The following is a 20,950-nucleotide window of genomic DNA, read 5'->3' on the forward strand; positions in this document are numbered from 1 at the left end:
TATAGTGCACATATTTTGAGCTCAAAATGAAAAAACATAATAAACAAAATGACAAAATTTACATTGAATAGCTATGTTTGTATCTGTTTCTTGTAAAATAAACCAAGCACATCCTTGGTTGAGGCACCAATTGTTTTTTAACGACCCAGCCGTCTAAAACAGTCTCCGTGGGCTCAGCAGTGGCAACAATAGCGACCCAATATTTGGCAAGGACATCAATTCTTTCACACATCTTTCCTTCCTTTGCAAGTTAAATTAGGTTGGCTCATTTCAATAAGCTTTCTGTATTTTGGTGTGTTTGTAGACATCAGTATGTTTCTTAATCCTATAGTTCCCAAACAGAATACTCACAACTATAAATATCACCAACAGGTTTTGATCAAAGTCAAGTGGTTCAAATTCTGGGGAGCATGAATGTCTTCCAACATGTTGCACCAACCCATCCAATTTTATTTTATTTTTTAAGTTTTTCTGTGTAGACCAAAGTGGCAGACTGACTGATCAGCCAACACAAATATTCCTAACACATTAATGTAACTTCCACTTGCTTCAACAGCTCTGACTTGAGTGAAACTTATTCTCAGTTATGAAGTTTTCACCTTTGCTACTACTCAGATTTTAGCATGTGGAGTTCCAAAAACACATATGGCACTACAATAGTGCAAGCAACACCAGAACCCATTTTTAGCTGGCTATATAACAAGTGGCAAGACAAAGACAGATGAGACACAGCATGCAGAACGTGACACAGTGGATATAGAAGTTGTCTCTTAATAAACTCCCACCTGATGTCCCAACTTCAAAGTCCTGCACCTTGTTAAAATTTCCCGGCTGAGCCTCGAGAAAAGTAGCTTATATCTCACTTCATACTTTGCTCTCACTCTGCTGCAAAGCCTCTCAGCAGTAACATGAAAGAATACTATCAGAGACAGCACTTATTGTACAACAGGCCCTACAACAGTGGACAAAGATCATATCCCATGGGTTGACCACTTTTATTGATTTTTAAATTTTGTATTTATATTAGTGCTGTCAGCGTTAATCTCGTTAAAATGACGTTAACGTCATAACCACATTAACGCGGCAAATCTCCATTAGCAAGTTAGCGCAGATCATCCGTGTGTGGGGTTGCATGGCGTCAACGCATTAGCACGGTTAGCTCGTTAACGTGTTGACGCTGTCCAGCCCCACGCACAGGGCGATCCGCGGTAACTCGCTAACATAGATTTGCTTCATTAATGCGGTTATGGCGTTAACGTCATTTTAACGAGATTAACGCTGACAGCACTACTTTATATTTTATATTTCTTTAAATTTATTTTTATCCTGGCTATTCAAACTGGTTAAATCAACTTTACGGCTGTTAAATCAACATTACAACTGACTGGATTTCACTGCAGTAAAAATGGTGTAAATCTTTCTAAATGAGCTTTTACTGAATCACTGAAACTGGGCCTCTACTGCTCCGCTGACTTACCTTCCAATAATTCAAACACATTCATTTCAGGAGACATTTTTCCATTAAGCCACACATGTTGAAAGTGAAATCACAATAATTTTGGATATTAACTATCTTGCAATTATGAACAATAACTTATGTAATAAAGGTCCTCGTGAAAGCACCAAGTAGCTTAGCTCTATTAATTAAAACTTTACAAAACAATAAAACATTCAAATTGGCATGATAAGATCCTATTCTTTGTCTTTATCATTTTTTGTACCCATTTAGACATTTAATGTTGCTCATTTCCTCTGACTAATTGCTTTGACCAGGTTTGGACCTACTCTCCCGTTATAATAGGATTTTAAAAGAGCCTTTTTCTAAGGGATTATATGGCTGGCTGGTATAACTCGCTGGCTTCAGTACACGCTCTTCTTAAATTCTGTTTCATTTAAGAAGGTCAGAATACCTTGGAGGGCTGGGTCCATGGGAATAAAATGCTTTTATAAGAGACTATACATTGGGGATTTCAGTTCATCCCCTGGTAAAGCTAGTTCTACAAATTGACTCTGGAAATATTCAGCAGTGGCACGTCTCTAATTTCTTCCATGTTGTGGTATTAAATAAAAATATACATGTATATGATTAATAGTGTAAAACTTATTGAAGTCACACTAGGCTAAACAGAGGATTACATCAAATTGCAACACTGGAAAGGGTGGGTGTAGGGTCAACATTTGGTCACACTGTAATTTTTAATCAAGTGAAAGTTCTTTGTGAAGTTTGCTCATGATTAAAGGGGCTATATAGGCACGCTTGTTAAAATACACACTATCCAAGTTTGGCCTGAGAGCAGGCAATAATCTTGTCAAAGAAAACCAATTAAAAGCACCTGGATCCTGGGGAAACACAGGAGACTGGTACCTTTTGATAAGTTACTTCTGAGAGCCGCAGGCTACTTTAGGCTACAAGGTCTCGGCACCTAATAGTCTGAAGCAGCTATGGTTTCCTTTTTTGACAACCGGTACACTTATGTGTTTATATGAACGTGCAAACATGACGATACTATACACTGACTTCAATAACAATTCCTATACAGCATACATTTATAAACTATTTGCCAATGATATTCTGGCTACACAGAAGAAGCCTCATAGAACAACAAGAAACTGAAACGTTCTGTTACGGACATCCTGGTTACATTGCAGTTCCACTGTGTGAATATTCACACATTCAGTCTGCTGTGAAAATTAGAAGGACTGAACCAGTTTTACACAGAAGAATTAAAGACATGGCATCTGAGAACTGGACCATGAAGAGTTTCTAAAATAGAAAGGTCCACAATTAAATTATGTTAGACAAATTTTAAATGGTTTGATTTTTGTTCAGCCTGTGTAATAATGTTGCTGATCATTTCTGTTTTCATTTGTAGATATTATGTAAATTCGGATCTCACTAAGCTAACTAGTGAGTTAGACTGTATATTTAACCAAGCCATGATGCACTTCCGTGAAGTTGGATGCATTCTTTAGCTTCACCTTTCTTACTAGCTTGTTACATCAATTCTTTCATAACACTGTGCACACACTGTTAAATTCCAGTACAATGTTATGGTGCACTGAGGGAATTGTCTTGAAATTGTGTAAGTAATTACTCACAGTGACTTGGATATGGTAACTGTGGGGTTTGTTTGACAGCACAATTAATATGCCCTGTTGCACTAAAGTATTTTTGATTTTTGTTCTGCTGTTAAGCTTGTATTGTAGAAACCATATCATAAAATCAACAGCATTAAATAGTGGTATCATTGTAATAACTGCTGCTCACTATATGTAATGTTACATATGTATATAAAATATATATAAACACATCTATCCGGCCATTTTTGCTAACTGGTTTTCCACTTCAGGGTTGCAGGGGGATAGGGCCAGAGTCTATGGTGAGATGCAGACTGGAGAGGTCACCAGTTGATCACAGGGTTAAAAATATATCACTATCATTATCTGTAGAGAATGGAACAAATGCAATACTAGCAGGCAAAACTGAGAAAGCAGAAACAAACCTTGATTAGCTAATATACCAAGTCCAGGAATAAAGTCTAGTGTGTGAATCAATGGAAATCAAAAGAAATCCCATACATGCAGGAAAACACAAAGAGCACACGTGTAAGGTAAACAGACACTAACACAAAGAGTGAGGGGAAGGACTATTTATACACAAGTGGCTATAAGGAAAACTGAAAGACGAGGGTAACAAAACACAGCTGAACCAAGTCCACACAAGAGGGGAAGTAAAAATAAATGGAAGACAGAAGAGACAAATAACTACCACATTAAAACAGAAATGATTAATAATCACTGAAACAAGGAAACAGAGACATAATGAACTCAAAGGGGGAAAGACACAGGTGTCTTGCTTAAAATAGGGATACATGATAATCAAATCCTAACAGTAAACGGTCCATCTATTCATCTACCCATTTATTTTGTGCTGCCTTTCCAGGTTATGAAGGACAGCCTAAAAAGAAAAGCCCTGACCTCCCTCTCCTCAGCCACATCCTCCAGCTCATCCAGGGTAACACTGAGGCATAGGCCAGCCAAGAGATGCAATCTCTCTAGCGTGTCCTTGGTCTGCCGCAAGGCCTCCTCCCAGTGGGACATGCCCAGGACACCTCATCCAGGAAGCCCCCAGGAGGCATCTTAGTGAGATGCCCAAACCATCATAATTCAATGTGGAAGAGTAGCAGGTATCTAAATCTCCATGCAACATTGCAGGGAACTGTCAACCAAGGTAGCCCCACAACATGGAGAGCCCTAAGGAACTCAGAGCGGATCTCATCCACTCCATGCGCCCTGCTGCAAAGGAGTTCTTTGTCTATTTCAGTGACCTCACCCCAGTGATGGGTGAGTCAGAGTCGTCAGACAGAGCTGTCCCTAGACTCTGCTTCCTCCCTTTGTCAGTGGGATTGAGGAGATACTCAAAACATTCCTTCTTCAACTGACTATATCCTCAGTCAAAGTCTTCTTTGTTACTTACGGTTTGCCAGAATTGCTTCCAGGCAAACCAAAAGTCTTGTTACATGACCTCACCTAACTGCTCCCACACCTGAATTTTTGCTTCAGCTACTGCCAGAGCTGCACACCACTCAACCTGCCTGTACCTGTCAGCTGCCTCTTGAGTCCCACAAGTTAACAGAGCTCGATAGGGCTCCTTCAGCTCTTCTCTCTTCAGTCCACCATCCAGTCCAGGGATTACCACCATGACAGACAGCAACCACTTCGTGGATCACTCTTCGTCTGGCCCCTCACCCAGGATCAATTTCCATTTGCAGACCTATGGGACACACAAACCTATCCACAACAAACAATGAGCTAAAATAAGAATAAAGAAAGCATGAAGCCACTAAACAGAGAGCATCTAAAAACAAACCAGAGACAAATTCCAAAACTCAAAACCCTGAGACAAGAATCGTGAAAACAGTACAGTAATTGAGTTTTAACGCTGCGCTATTTTTTTCCTCATGTGTTCCTTCTGTCTCACATTAACAAACTTCTGTTAACTGTTAACTAACTGTTAACTTTGACAAACATCACCACAGGAGGTAAATGTTCTTACTTTTCAAGCTCATTTCTTAGTTATGTGCACTGACTGAGAAGAAAATATCCAGTTCACCTTTGAAATCATGATGTTTCTACAGTGTAACAACCATAATTATTACCTTCATCCTTGCTAAAAGGACTAATCGTCAGTTTAATGCTACCGAATATGTTTCATGATGTACTGGCTATGGTATAAAACTAAGATGGAAAACCATTAAGACTGTAACCTTAAATTATCTGCTATTAAACGACTTTTTATAACCATTTACTCCTCATATAACTAAAATGACCTCAAAGTTCACTGGCAATCAGGTACAAAAATCATTTTGAATTACTGCACATTTGCATCCCCCAAAATATATTTCAGACATTTGTAAATTAAATTCATGGAACATTAACATCATGCTACACCTATTTTGATGAAAGAAAATCCAGCCGTATTTAAAACATTTCAAAAATACAGTTGTTAAAAATAGCTTCTTTATCTCTTTAGAATGGCGTGATTACAAAACACGGATACAATTGTTACAGCTAAAGACTCGTTCAGTTCCAAACATGATGGACTACCCTTCGACACCTTGTAACAATCAAACGAAAGAAGACGGACAAAGAAAGGCAGATAAAAGACCCGAGGAGACCGTTCACCTCTGCCTGAACAGTTTTCAACGTAATTGAGGCTGAAATACAATCACAATAGCCGTCTTCCGAGTCAGGGTGTCACATGAGGCAACTAATTGGGGGCAACCCCTTGTACGCCACGCAGCGATTAAGAGGGAAATGGCATTGGAGGATTGTAACAAGTTTAATTGGGTGTGTTGAATAACTTGATAACTTTTGAGGTTTCTGCTCACTCGTGCGATCGCTACATTACTGGTTCTCTTCCAAGAATAGCGGACGTAGCTTCGAGGAAAAAGGGCCCTTACAAAAAGGTGAAGCAACAAGGATGTCCATAATTGGCCACAAATCAAAGCATCTCTATTAGATTTGCACCTGCTTTTTTTTTTTTTTTTTACATAGAATAGGCTGTGATGTCTCTGTCTTTGAAGAGAAGCTTGGTTTTCCATTTGGAGCACGGAGTTGTAACTGGATTTGTGATAAACAGGATCAAAACAAAAGACCTCATGCAAAGCAGATTGCAAATTGCCCGCTGAACAAAAGATCTAAGGAAAATGATTAAAACAAGTTTTTGTTTACTCTGATCTTGACAAATGTCTTCATTTGCAGTGTGCTTCATGCAAATTACAGTATCATATAAGTTAAAAGAAAGACATGAAAGCAGAGCAGTTAATTGCACGGTAATATAGAAAAGTAGGTTTGATATTTTAGAAAGCTTTGTCAACTCAGTTTATTATGAAACATGTTTTTTTCCCCCTCCTTGTATACAGTCTGTGGTATTTAAGCGTACCTGAATTTATGCTGCATCCCTATGAAGGGAAATTACCTTCTGTGATGTGATACTGAGTCTACGCCATTGTCCAACCTGGAAAGTAAAAGCAATTCACAAGGAAAAAAAAAACATTCTCACACATTTCCTGAAAGACCCGAGAGATACATCGGAGGTGGGGTGATGGAGAGAGAGACACCGAGAGTGGGGATACGCTGGTTTCCATAGCAATTGTCGGTACTGTCACATGGTTACCTAGGAACTAGTCCTTGTGATGCTGTGCAATTTATTTGTTTATGTTTGGCATGTCTGCAGCTGTCGCTAACATGAAAAAAACCAAAGTCTTCCATTTCATTTCTGACACATACAGAGCTGTTATATGAAATCGGAAAGGTCAGAGTTTGAGAGATTACAATAAATGTCAAAAATAAAAATAATAAAAAAATATTATCTGACATGATTCGACTGAGAGAATAATTACCCTCTTACAGTTAGAAAACACAGGGCCGTAACCAGGTCACGAGGAATATTGAGTATGGCGCCGGCTGATCAATGCTCGGTGGATGTGTACAACAGACAGTAAAAGCAAACTATTCATGGGTCACACTGAATGCAGATTAAATGCAAAAGCCGACTTGAGTAATTAATGGAAATACGAATCACTCTTCAAAGCCAGAGTGTCACCTTTGATGAACAAAACCAAATGTATTACTTGTCTGAAAGCATTCTTTTTTTGCACACTCTGATTAACAGAGATGGAGACTGATACGCTACAAACAGCAAGATTACGTAAATCACATTACAACATATCTGATTAATTAAAGATACAGAAATAAAATGCAGGCTAATCTTATGATTGCTCAGACACAAATCAAAATGAGTCAATGTATTTCATTGTTTTTAATATTGCTGATAATTTAACTGCAGTACTGTAAGTGAAAATGTATTTGCGAACATCTTAAAGCAATTTTTTTAATGTGTTACCAAAGCTGCTGACACAAGTTATAAATCTCAGCCAACGTTGCGCTGATTTAGCAGTGTTAGAAAAATGAATGTATCACAGTTTCATGTACTTACAGTATGAAAGGGGAGGGAAAGAGGGAAGTGCTTTCACGTGACAACAAGGGTGTAATAATGTTTACAGGCTTGACGAGTGGCTTGGAGCTCATCTGCCAAACGGGAACACCGCCTTGATTAAAACCTCCACCCCTGTGATTGACTAAAACCCACCCTTCTTCTAATCAGAGATCACTGCAATCACAAGTCTCTACAGGGTGCTGAAACATGATTACGCAAATGTCATTTTCACTTGAGAAAAAGAATCTCAATTACAAGCGACTACTAAGCACAAGGGACCATGATACAGCAATCACCATCACGTTTGGAAAACTTTTTTTTTGAAGCATATGTATAAATTATTCATTTTTCTGCTAAAAAATAGATGACCTTTGGTTTAAAGACTTTAAACATACAAACAAATACAGATTCTGCTTTAGGCTTTTGTCATCCTCCAGTTCATCGTAACTATATAGTGACCCCTGCTGGTCTGGTAGCTTCACTGCATTGTACACACAGGTGATTAAAAATGCATTAAAAATCCATGTATAAGAATTTACAATATGTCACTACCAGAGAGCAGAGTTTTGAGTTCTCAATGAATATATCTAAAAGAAAAAGCTTTCCAGCATTAACAGTAAAGAGATACAGCAACTGTCAGCAAAAACTATCCAGCCATGGTCTGAGTAAAGCCCATCACTCAGGTCACTAACACACACTCTATTCAGACCATTCAGACTATTAAGCTGTTGTCTGCAGTCTGTCTGTGTTTAAGTAAGGTAATATAAGTGGCTATATTTTTAAAATAAAACTGACCTTAAATATGTCTCTTTAGCTTTCAAGCTCTGATTGTATTTTTCAAGCCAATTATCTTTTTTTTTAATATATTTTAAAAGTAAAACTGAGTTTGTTTGTTTTTTAAAAAAGGTTTGTTTCAAGCTCTGGTTATACAATCTTAAAGTGCAATATTTTCTCTTTTATGACTTCAGTAATATATGAAGGCAAGAGTGAGAATAACACACTGTCCTTTCTTTAAAGTAACCTAAAGTAGATGGCAACATAGTCTGGAAAGTACAACAAAGACGCTATTGCTACATAACTGAAACTGACGTAATCCATTCTTTCTTACTAATAACATGTTACTTTAAACGGAAAATAAGTCTCCGTAGAGACTGTCAAAAATTGCCATTGCCGACTATATTTCAAGTCGTCAAGGCGGGGTATTGGGTAAAGTTTTCAACTAGCAATAATCGCGCCTCGGATAAACCTCATAGGCTACGATACTGCCACTGCGCAAAGCTACCACTCTGTTGTGGCGACAGGGAAGTCTCTCTGGGCCCTACACCTCTCTGTTAGGGTTTTAACCGTGGGCGTGGCTTTAACATGCACGATTTATAGAGCTGTAATTAAACGTATATATACCTATAAACAATATCATTGGCACAGAATATCCAAAATAAACAAATATACATAAAAATCCTTGCAAACGAGAATGTTTTGATCATGAACAAAACACAAAAAGCGCTCAGTGTAATCCAAAACAACATCATCACGTTTGAATGCACGTGATGGCTTGTTATCAATGCGTGTAAAATCACGGGCAAACCGCCTAAATAACTAAATAGCAACAACAAAAACACGCCAACAAAAATTATAAATAAAAGTACTGGAAATAACTTGTAACCGGAAGTGGCGTACCCGGCACGTCACTTTAGGGCTCCCGCATTCAGACAGAAAGTTTTAACCGTGCCATTTCAAAAACTGAGAGGATAGGCAATGATACAAAGTTATACAACACATACAGCATAAGATATTAAATACAAATCAAAACTGCGATTCACACATTTACTTAGGTATGAATAAATAAAGCATCATACTCTTCGTTATTAAACGCGAACACTGTAACCACAATAAAACCTTTTTAATACTGTAGATACCGGCTATCTTCTCGAAGTACTCCGCACATTTCTAGTAATACAAGAGTGGTGAATGTGTTTGGTTATAGTTACTTTTTAACAAGATAACTAGTCTCCGTAGAGACCCCCATCACTCAGGTCACTAACACACACACTCTATTCAGACCATTCAGACTATTAAGCTGTTGTCTGCAGTCTTTCTGTGTTTAAGTAAGGTAATATAAGTGGCTATATTTTTAAAATAAAACTGACCTTAAATATGTCTCTTTAGCTTTCAAGCTCTGATTGTATTTTACAAGCCAATTATCCTTTTCTATGTATTTTAAAAGTAAAACTGAGTTGTTGTTTGTTTTTGTTTGTTTTTTAAAAAAAGGTTTTTTTCAAGCTCTGGTTGTACAATCTTAAAGTGCAATATTTTCTCTTTTATAAATTCAGTAATATATGAAGGCAAGACTGAGAATAACACAGTGTCCTTTCTTTAAAGTAACCTAAAGTAGATGGCAACATAGTCTGGAAAGTACAACAAAGACGCTATTGCTACATAACTCAAACAATTAAACTGACCTGATGTAATCCATTCTTTCTAACTAACAACATGTTACTTTAAACGGAAGATGAGTCTCCGTAGAGACTGTCAAAAATTGCCATTGCCGACTATATTTCAAGTCGTCAAGGCGGGGTATTGGGTAAAGTTTTCAACTAGCAATAATCGCGCCTCGGATAAACCTCATAGGCTACAATACTGCCACTGCGCAAAGCTACCGCTCTGTAGTAGCGACAGGGAAGTCTCTCTGGGCCCTACACCTCTCTGTTAGGGTTTTAACCGTGGGCGTGGCTTTAACACGCACGATTTATAGAGCTGCCAATATCATTGGCACAGAATATCCAAAATAAACAAATATACATAAAAATCCTTGCAAACGAGAATGTTTTGATCATGAACAAAACACAAAAAGCGCTCATTGTAATCCAAAACAACATCATCACGTTTGAATGCACGTGATGGCTTGTTATCAATGCATGTAAAATCACGGGCAAACCGCCTAAATAACTAAATAGCAACAACAAAAACGAGCCAACAAAAATTATAAATAAGAGTACTGGAAAGAACTTGTAACCGGAAGTGGCGTACCCGGCACGTCACTTTAGGGCTCCCGCATTCAGCCAGAAAGTTTTAACCGTGCCATTTCAAAAACTGAGAGGATAGGCAATGATACAAAGTTATACAACATACAGAAGATTAGATATTAAGTACAAATCGAAACTGCGATTCACACATTTACTTAAGTATGAATAAATAAAGCATCATACTCTTCGTTATTAAACGCGAACGCTGTAACCGACAAAACCTTTTCAATACTGCAGATACCGGCTATTTTCTCCAAGTACTCCGCACATTTCTAGTAATGAAAGAGTAGTGAATATGCATAGTTATAATTACTTTTTAACAAGATAACTAGTCTCCGTAGAGACCGTCAAAAATTGCCATTGCCGACTATATTTCAAGTCGTCAAGGCGGGGTATTGGGTAAAGTTTTCAACTAGCAATAATCGCGCCTCGGATAAACCTCATAGGCTACGATACTGCCACTGCGCAAAGCTGAGGATCTACTTCGCTGACAGGGTAGTCTCTGTGGACTCTACATCTCTCGGTCATGGTTGTAGGAGTGGGTGTGGTTTATAATTCAAAAGACTAAAACTGTAGAAATGTGACCTATATTATTTACCGTGAACTCACTCTTACGCAAATGAACAGAAACACACAAACACGAGAAAGCTGGGAGCTCGCTGATGCAAAACACACCAAAGCGTTCCCCTTATCCTACACAATGAACTGGCGGGGCTGGCGGGTAGTGTTGAATGCAACTGCGGTTAAATACCGAGGGGGCTTATCAGTGTGAATAAAGTCACATATAAATATAAACAATGTTTAAAAAATGATGAATTAAGAGAATTTACTTTTAAGCGCAGCGGATATAAATGGATATATTATAATTAAGCACTATGGATTTAAACAGGAAATGACGTAGTTACTGTACGTCTATCAATGTGGGCCCGGAAACTGAGCAGTTTCGCTTTTGAAGATGTAGTACTGTCAAAATCATCACAATAAAACAACTATATAGCTTACTGACCCTCCTCAATGAGTTAGTTAAACAGTACACTCGTCAACTGGTAGTAACATATGCCGCTTGCCTATAAATTTAAGAACCTTCTTGTTATACAATGAAAGAAGTCTCCGTAGAGACCGTCAAAAATTGCCATTGCCGACTATATTTCAAGTCGTCAAGGCGGGGTATTGGGTAAAGTTTTCAACTAGCAATAATCGCGCCTCGGATAAACCTCATAGGCTACGATACTGCCACTGCGCAAAGCTAACCTCTATTCAACACAAGCAGAGGGGCCATTTCGCTGCATGCGATCCTTAGTCATGGTGCTGGCGTTCATGTTTTTATTTTTATAATTTTACGGTCCCTTGATCACAATCACAATCGTTCACTTGTCCTCCGCCGATGTTTGTCAAAGTATCCACCTTTGGATGTTTAAAATTATTTACAAATTGTTACCAAGCCGCAGTGCATCATGGGACATTCAATCCTCCACTGTCGTTTCAGCACCGCCTCGGCATTAAAACGTGTCCTTCATTTAGAGCTTCACGCTGCCCAGAAAATGCTTACACGCAAATAACACACCAAATAGTTGTTTTTTTGTTTGTTTTTTAAATTAACATTCGACCACGGTTGGCAGCTTTCTTCGATAGTCAACATGTCAAACGTCCAGTGGGTTCAACAACGTTATTATAAAACACCACCAGATGTCAGTATGGGCAAGACTACGCCTGCTTAGGTTTCAGCGAAGGCCTCCATTACTGAAAAAATAATACAAATAAATAATAATAAATAATTAAATACACAGGAAGGCCTGCGTGTATCTCCTAATTCCAAAGTACATGTAAAATACTGAAGGCTTCAGATGTCATGTCTATCAACTAATGGTTAGTTGACATCATGTGGACCGCAGATTTAAGTTTGTGTTGGCCTGACTGACGCCACCACACGGTTATTTATTACAGTCCAAATGCGTTTAACATTATCACGAGGGGATGAAAGAGCAAAACAACTGCTTAAGTGAATGAAGACTGCAGAAATAGATGCTAAACAAAGCTCAACAAAGTTCAAGGCCCACGCTCAAACACACTGAAACTGGTGTTTCTCACCTGCTTGCTCCTGCTCGTCGTCTGCCGAAAAGTTCAATTTAAAATGAGGGGGAACAAATTTGGCAGTCTTTATAGTGTTATAAAACATAAAAAGTAAATAAATAAAAACTGAGTCGGGCACTCAAGGTAAAGTAATTTCCATTTTCCAATTCCTGTTGAAACGATGCACTCCCTGGTGATCCTAGGTAAAACTAAGTGGAAGGAATGAAAAATGACCAGACCGGAAATTGATTAAACACCTCCCCACCGCCATCACCACCCTTGTTTTTTTTAAAGTATAGATATGTGAGTGTGTAATGGATTGCCTTTCATATTGCTTTAAACAAATTCCATATTTGCAGAAGGCCATTAATTTTCCACTGATCCAGAGACTATTTTAGACTGTCATCTCTGGAAGCATGGGGCTTTGAATATTTATATCCCTGAGAAAGTTCTAAATACGTAAACTGCGCTGTTGTTAGCAGTGCTAGAGTTCAAAATAAGTACCAACTCAACCTGCCGCTGGTTAAAATCCTTCTTTTAAATTAATGCATGAGTAATAATGATCAAATTATATAATATGTGATACAAACACTCGCAAGGGATGCAATGTATTGAGTACTTTTCAGTTTTAATACTTTAAGTCCATTTACGTGACAAAACTAATGCACAAAATTCACTCTACAAAGCACAGGTTTGGGGATAAAGACTTAATTCTTGGGCATATTTGATCATCAGTATGGCTCAAAAGCTTAAGTGCAGAGTTTTAATGAAGCTCCCTTGAGTATGAGTTGAAGAAGCAACACTATTCTTTGTTTCATCAGTTTTGAAACCCTTTCAGTGTCCCCCACCGGAAGAAAGGGTGCTGAAAATCATGAGGTGTCTCTCATGCTGTATGTGTATTTTCATCAGGTTATAAGCCCCTCATAATGGCGCGTACTTTGCACGCTGTGTGTCTGACGCAGTAATTTCACTGTGTGGATATTAGAGGCCTTTTTCACTTGTTGTGAAGCTTCAGTAGGATAATGCAGGTGCTTTTGGGTGCTCAGCAGATAAGCACTGGCGTGCCAGGTGTTAAAGCTGCCTGGGCTGACACATTAGACAGGGATTTTTCTACTGCCAGAATGTCAGGCCAATGAGGCTCATAGAGGTAGGCTTGGATCACTGTCAGGGACAGGTAAGTACGCAGATAAGGGGATTACACCATGTTTGTGCCAAGTAATCTCAAATGAATCCTGCCAGCCTCTGTTTCATCCTCACCTGGAAAGCTCAAATTTGTCTTTTCTCATCCCAAGAAATACATTAGACGAACAAAGTTCAATTCACAAGATGATCCTTTTAACCTGGCTTTAAATGAATTTGAGGACACACCGGGCTATGGTCACTTAACAACTGTGACAGTAATAATCTCTTCTAATTCTCTGAGGCACCTGATTGCTTTTTTTGGTATTAGTATAGTCCCTTTTATCACCAGCTCTGCCCAGTCAAGCAACGTCTGGGTTTTATAATCACCTGGACTGTGTAATAAAATGAGATCTGGCTTGGTGGTCCCTCGCTGCAAGGCTTAAACTTGACCTGTTGAACAAATAGGAGTCTGTGAGAGTAGCTGAAAGTCCCTTTGGGCCGTGGCTCTCCCCCGCTGGTAGGCAGACTGATGAAAATAGAGTGTAACAGATGGCTTAGCTGTTTCCACCGTTCAGCACAGGCTGCTGGGCAGCCCACATAAAAAACATGGCATCCAAAAGGGGCTCAGTGGAAAGCCCATAGTCTTCAACAAGCTGAGAGCTATTTTCCTCCTGAACCACCAATCACAAGGCTCATAAAAGAGGAGAAAAAAAATCGCTGTCACATTCAAGTCATGATCTAATCTGTCTTGCACCATGTAGAGCAGCTTGTAGTATTTTAAGAAACGCTGTTTTGGTTTGAGAAAATGAAAGATTTCCAGTCAAATCCACTCTGTGTATGCACCAAGTGGGCTTATCCAGCTTTTTTCACAAAGTGCAGCTTACTCGTTTTATTCCCACATTTACAGACGCTGTCAAGGACAAGGCAGCTCTTTGAATCTCTGATCAGAGTCTCAACAGGAAACAGGCAGGACACACATGTAAGTGCAACCGGTGGATTTATGCATTTGTTTACTTACAAGAGTACGGCCGGACATAAAGAGGCCATTGTGTAATCTGGTCTGTGTCACATCAGCCTGGTTAAGGACATTTATTAATGCTAAAACCCCCTCTATTAGCTCTCAGAGTGAGGCCACCTGGACCATACAGGATGAGCTGAGCGAACTGTGATTAGATTGCGATATGAGCAGAAGGAGGAGGAAAACAATGACATTTTTCTTGGGTAAAATGACAGTTCGGCTGGTCTGAAGGGGCATCTGATAACACAAGACAAATGTTTCTTACTATGCCTTTTAGGTTCTGCAAAGACACCTTCAGCATTGCAGTTTCTCTTCCATAGATCAGTAAGTTTACATGATACACATTAACTGTACATATCTATATATTCAACCACATCAGCCTCCTTTAAATATTGTGTTTTTCTGTCTCCCTGACACACACACATGCAAAATAAAAAAACACACGCACATGCTTGCAGACTGTTCACACCAACCCACACACTGCTGCCACCCTGCTATTCCCAGCTTGTGGTTATTCCCAGACTGAGTCAGAACAGCACCATAAGCCTGTCTATCCGTTTTATGCCAAACCTGATGTCTCCCTGTCGCACATGCTTTTTGCAAAGGATGTGAGCCCTGCAAACAGTAGCCACAGCTCGGTTTACTCGCACGCTCGCCCCTTTTTTAATTACTTGTAAGTCACGCTGACAGCTGGAGATGCACTTCGCTAAGTCAGGAAGCCATTCATACCAAAGTGCAGCCTATGCTTTAAATAACCCTTCCCCTGTCTCCCCGTCGAGTCTCTCTTCACACCTTTATCAATCACCACCATGACAAGATCCTGTGTCTGTGAACTGCTCCATCTGTTGTCTCTCCGTCTTTACATTTGCCACAACAGTATATCTGGCAACCTTCACCTGGTGATAAAGGGAATAGCAAGACTGATAGATAGTGACAATACACCTACACAGCCAGAGCACCGGGGCACAATTATGTGAATGTACAGGATGTTTTAACATCCTTACTCTTTACTGAAGAGATGATTGAGATGCATGCACACTGATGCTCACGCGCCATTTAAAAAAAAAAAGGCCAGGACGCTATTACAAATGATTGGTTGCATGGATTTTTGTGTGAAAGCCAAGATCAACTGCTTTGTGTTATTTACCAACTGTGAAAGACTTACACGGTTTCATCTGCGGGACTCTCATGGTTTCTAGTGAGGAATAAAGCCATATGAACTCCATATGCCATCTGTATGGGAGGAAACGGCGCGATAAGTCACACTGCAGTCAGTTTACCTTAAACACAATAAACAATCCGAAAACAAGACACAGTGCCTTCTGTACAACGTGGATTCATTATATTCATTATATCACACCTATGTTACTAGTGTGTGTAAGAGACATGCATATGCATATATGAACTAAATGCAATGCCATTGTAGGAAAAACGTCAAACGAACAAAGCTACAACAAATACAACACTGCACTGTTTAGTAATAATTAACTATTTGTGAGTTTTACCTGATTCTTTTTTGTCTTCATGTATGATTTGTACATGTGTACAAGTGCAAGCTGTGTAACTCACAGTGCTGCCATGGCTAAAACAATCAATCAAATTCACAACAACTAACCAAACCCCCCACCCCCACCCCATCAGTTTTCAGAATTAGGCCACCTGAACCATATCTGCAAAGAAACCCTCTTAAATAAACATGCAACTACTTTATGGTGCAATATAAAGCATTGCCCAACAGGTAGACTTAGACTTAAAAACAATACAAGCCGGAGCCAACAGAGGGCAGTCTGTCCACATGGCAAACAGACTTTGAACTCTGAACCTTGAATGTAATATGACCACTATATCACTATGGACAGCCGAAACGCTGTACCATAAATTACATTGTATAATATGTTGATAGTCAAACGTTTTACTGCCAAGACCAGCTGAGGGACACCGCGTGACAAATGGCGGTGTTTGACACCAGCGTGATAACAGATCATCACTATTCAAGCAACATAAAGGCGAGCTGCAGGAAGGTATGGGCGCATTGATCAAAATGTCATCACAGTCAGGCTATCTTAGCAGAACAAAGTGAACTTCTATTCCACTCCAGTGAATTTAGAAAGCCTTGACTTGGACTCTACAGAGATCCCCTGGGCCAGCATGTTCTACGACTCTCAGCAGCCTCATTACTCTTTAGACAAACAGATTTGGACATATTGAACTCAGACCCAAAACAAGCCAGCTCTACCCCCGCCACTTTCCACTCTCCCAGTCTGACGTGTGATTGGAAGGTGTTTGTCTCTCTCACTCCATCTCTGGGTGTCTGTTTCCTTGACACTTGTCTGGCTTGGCCTACTTTCTTCTTGATCTCATCAGTCAGTGTGAGGACCTGTGAAGGCCATCTCCCCCATCTTCGCCAGCTCTGTGCCTGTGTCAGCACTTAGGGACTGACTCACACCCCCACGCTGTCTCCACTCTTTTGCTCTGGGGCGAAGGCAGCACATCTCCTCGTTCAACAGACAGTCTCATTTGCATGCCCATAAATCACTCTCGGAGCTGACACGCAGCCACACAACAAGGCATGACACAGTGTCACAAAACTCAGTGCGCCAAATTGCAATGTTATGTGATATTAGGCTCCGAGGCATAAAAAAAATACTGGGTATAACCTCTTGAGTGAAAAAGAGCCAATCAAGCTCAAAGAGCACTTAAAAACACATATGGCCCATATCTGAAATCAATGCTACTTTCAGTTCCTTGCTGCTTGCATGTGTCAAGAATCTGTAGAAACTCTGACTTGTATTTTGTTTCAAGTGATGAAAACACATGGTTGATTTAAAGGTTGCTACAGAGTCATGGGCCAATGAGAGATTGTTTCACTATCTGAATTTAAAAGCTGCAAAGACGATGCTTCTCGTGATTAACGATTCACAGCCGAGGTACAGCGATCACACCGCTAATTTGTGGTATAATGACTACTAATACAGCTCTTGTAAATCCACAGTCAAAACGGGAGCTTGGTGAATTATAAATAAACGACGAGTGGTTGCTTTTGAAAATATTTTTAAACCAAACAGAGTCCCCGGATTGCCTCCCTACATTAATCTGCATTCATTTGTATGGAGTGCTGGTGGATTATTTATGTCTTTGTTTTGTTGTTTATCGGGGTTAAAGGAGCAATTAACATAATTCATAATTCATCCACTTTAAATATACCAGTAAAGCACCTATTGTTTATGGCATTCTGACAGCTAATTTACAGTGACTGTCAGGTCGCTTTAAAGGAAGGCTTCTGCTGCCAATCCTGACACACAATGTCAGGGAAAACTTGCTGGGGGAATCTCACAGGATCAACAAATGCCAGCTCAACAGCAATGTGTCTTTCTCTGGAGACATGACAGGCCTCCTTGTCAACAGTTCTTCCCGAGAACACCCTTTCCAATGCAATATGCGGTGGAAGCTTCCCACAGCGATGCCTGTTGATTATCCTGGACGAATGGGAATGATGTACTTTTAAATGCGCACCGATTTAAAGGTGCTGTAAGACCCTGCAAACTGCTTGAGGGAAGGTGGAGTGCAAACCTGAGGAGTGCATGCCCTGCAGTTAAACACATATTAAGCTATGCTTCTACAAAAGCTGCTGTAATTGAGTTAATAGCGTCTATCTATTTTGAGACCCAAGAATAAATAAAATACAGATGTTATGGTTCAGGAGTTGAGTTTCTCCAGGAAGAATTTTGGATTCCTGACCTCAGTATTTCATAAATGCACCCCACGCCCACATAGTATTGTGACACGAGTGGGAGAAAGCTAATGAAACAGTGTGAGTGATAACTATATTCCATTAAGCCGACTCGGCTTCTGGGTCCTTTTATGGGTCTATGACCGGCTCAGTGCCACACCGTCATGGTTTACTGAGACACCACAGTTAATAAATAAATAACCAAGACATTGCGTTGTTTTCTTGTAACCATCATTTCCTATCATGCATGCTGATGGGAAAGCCTTTATTGTGTTATTTTGGTGGCAAAGATCAGCAGCATATAACTGCTTAAACAAAAATAAATCTAAGTCATCTGTGGCTTCCACGTGGTTAGTTGTCTGTTGCTTTGGGGGAACTAATTTCCTAACTTGTGATGTGACGGGGAAACTGCTGACAGATTCTGTCCCAATAAATGCGATTTAACGTGGCGAGCTCTAACTAGACAGAACTGTGCGTGTGCCTGCGTAGTGTACCATATACCCGAGTGAGGATGGGATCAGTTGAAACTGAAACCTAATCGGCTGTTTTCCACACATTCCTAACAATTCCTTGCGAGCACTGCCTGGATTGACCTGGAACCGCCCCCACAGACTGATGAGTCCGGACCACAATTTGGGAACCACAGCACGGCGGCAGGGGGGGCTTACCACTACACCGCTACCATCGCGCGGAAATATTTCGGTGCGTCAGAGAACAGACGATACAAGTTGCTCCGTTTTCCCTCCCCGCTACTTCCCGATTGTTGTCTCCTCGTACAGTAGCTTCGCCGGCAGAGTGGAGCTGGAGTAGGAGGAGAAGGAGGAGGAGGCGAAGGAGAGAGAGAGGGGGGGGGTCAGACTACTTCCTTTTGCGATCCCAGCGACGTCTGTTCTCCGTTCAGTGAGCGCGTCTCTCTCTCTCTCCCTCTCTCTCCCCGTTTCATCCCTTTCCTTTTTTTCTGTATTTTTTTTTTTTTACTTCCCCATCCCTATGTACAACCTCCGCGTTTCCAGGCGAGATGACTGTCAGAACGAGCGCACGAGCGCATCCCACAGGTGTGTCGCTTGCCAACTGATCTGCAGCTACGAGACACGCACACCTGGAAACTAACCTACCATGTGACTCGGCACCTGGGCGTGGAGAAAGTCCCGAAATTCTAAGCAAAGACACTCTTTTGTTGAAGGAGTTGTTCGCGTCGTCTCTCAGCGGGAATTGACAATTCGTTTAACCAAGCAGTCCGGGTTTTGTTTTTCTTTTTTCTACTACGGAATAGTGCCTTTCTGAAGCCCCCACCTCCTCACAGGAGAGGAGAGTAAAATGTAAACTTGCTTACGGACGTCTTTCTCCTTTTTTGTATCGTTCAACCAGGAGGGAGGGGGTAGATTCTTCAGGATTTGGAGTGTTCGCGTTTGTGCCACTGTCTTCGCTCTCTCTTTTCCCCCTTTCAAGGTGAGTTCCGGGGGGGGGATGCTGGTGTATCCCCGTTAAAGCGGGGTTGGGACTGTTTGCTTCATAGTTCATAAACGCAGAGTCAATTTCAGACCCCGGTGCGTATGGAACCAAGTTTGGATATCTTATTATGCGCCCGATTGACCGAGCAGGGGAGCGTAAACCTTGTGCCAGGAACGCTGTTACGCTGATGTAACGCCGCTGTTCTTTGCTTGTTATTGTTTTACTTGTTGTGACGTTTGTGGCTTAAAAATGTGCTACAAAGAGAGTTAAAAAGTGCTGTTTAGTTTTCTTAACATTCTAAAACAGTGTTCTTAACGCCGTCTTTTTACAGGGCTTTTCAAAATCTCGTTACAGCCCGTAGTTGCATAGTTGTTGTTATGGCTGTCTGGGTGGCAACTTGCTCTACTTTTCTCAAACTCAGCAGCTGATTGTTCTAGAAGACAAACCTCTGGGAGACATTCTTGTCTCGCAACCATGCATTTCACCTCAGCAGCGCTACCAGCCGCCCGGGGAAGCCGTCTGTCCCCAATACACAGGCAGCTTCAGAGAGAAATGGGCATACGAACTGTGTTCCTCTCATGCTGATATACACTAGGCTGTATATCAGCATGAGAGAGGACAGAAGTGGTAGTGAGCTACGCCTTCTGTTTGTCTTTCTTTTTTTTGCTTTCTGCCTTGTCTCTCTTGTGGAGAACAAGAAGGACAGAAGCACTATTCATGTCCCTGTTGAATCTCCTGTGTAGTTCTGTCAGTCTGTATCTCTCCGTCCCTGGTGCAGACCTCAACAGACCACTGTACTGCCTTGTTGCCTTTCTAAATAGTGCTTTTATTAACAGCCCTTGCCATCCTCCGCCCCCTCTTTGTGGAGAGGTCTACTGTATGTAGGATGCTCCATCGCCCTGGGGATTATTCTCATTAAATAACATTATACAAGCAGTCTCATAGTGGGAATGGATTAGTAGTGTGAGGGGAAACATGAAAGCAAGAAAGGTGACTGTAGGTGGTAGTAAGTAGTGGTGGCTTGGAGGGGTGTT

General features: G+C 40.5%; 2 protein-coding genes and 4 non-coding genes across 9 annotated transcripts in view; 1 reads left to right on the forward strand and 5 right to left on the reverse strand.

Moving 5' to 3' along the window:
• Positions 1 to 12,798, reverse strand: part of shisal1b (shisa like 1b) — a 102,552-nt gene extending 89,754 nt beyond the window's left edge. For 3 of the 4 annotated variants that reach the window (XM_005451014.4, XM_005451011.2, XM_005451012.2), the window contains exons 1-2: positions 12,613 to 12,798; positions 4,602 to 4,791 (exon numbers count right to left, since the gene is read on the reverse strand). The gene's annotated coding sequence lies outside the window, so the exon portion shown is untranslated. The remainder of the gene's footprint in view (positions 1 to 4,601; positions 4,792 to 12,612) is intronic. The other variant, XM_003444013.3, reaches the window with a different exon arrangement.
• On the reverse strand, positions 8,641 to 8,781 carry LOC112847590 (U4 spliceosomal RNA). The gene has a single exon (XR_003221229.1). It is a non-coding gene; the product is annotated as a U4 spliceosomal RNA (small nuclear RNA).
• On the reverse strand, positions 10,016 to 10,156 carry LOC112847593 (U4 spliceosomal RNA). Its single transcript, XR_003221232.1, has one exon. It is a non-coding gene; the product is annotated as a U4 spliceosomal RNA (small nuclear RNA).
• Positions 10,857 to 10,997, reverse strand: LOC112847591 (U4 spliceosomal RNA). Its single transcript, XR_003221230.1, has one exon. It is a non-coding gene; the product is annotated as a U4 spliceosomal RNA (small nuclear RNA).
• On the reverse strand, positions 11,632 to 11,772 carry LOC112847592 (U4 spliceosomal RNA). Its single transcript, XR_003221231.1, has one exon. It is a non-coding gene; the product is annotated as a U4 spliceosomal RNA (small nuclear RNA).
• Positions 12,799 to 19,053: 6,255 nt separating the features above from the next.
• Positions 19,054 to 20,950, forward strand: part of LOC100711829 (plexin-B2) — a 132,718-nt gene continuing 130,821 nt past the window's right edge. The window contains exon 1 of the mRNA XM_019361763.2: positions 19,054 to 19,913. The gene's annotated coding sequence lies outside the window, so the exon portion shown is untranslated. The remainder of the gene's footprint in view (positions 19,914 to 20,950) is intronic.

Source organism: Oreochromis niloticus, linkage group LG7 (assembly GCF_001858045.2).
Source record: "Oreochromis niloticus isolate F11D_XX linkage group LG7, O_niloticus_UMD_NMBU, whole genome shotgun sequence".
Taxonomy (NCBI): domain Eukaryota; kingdom Metazoa; phylum Chordata; class Actinopteri; order Cichliformes; family Cichlidae; genus Oreochromis; species Oreochromis niloticus.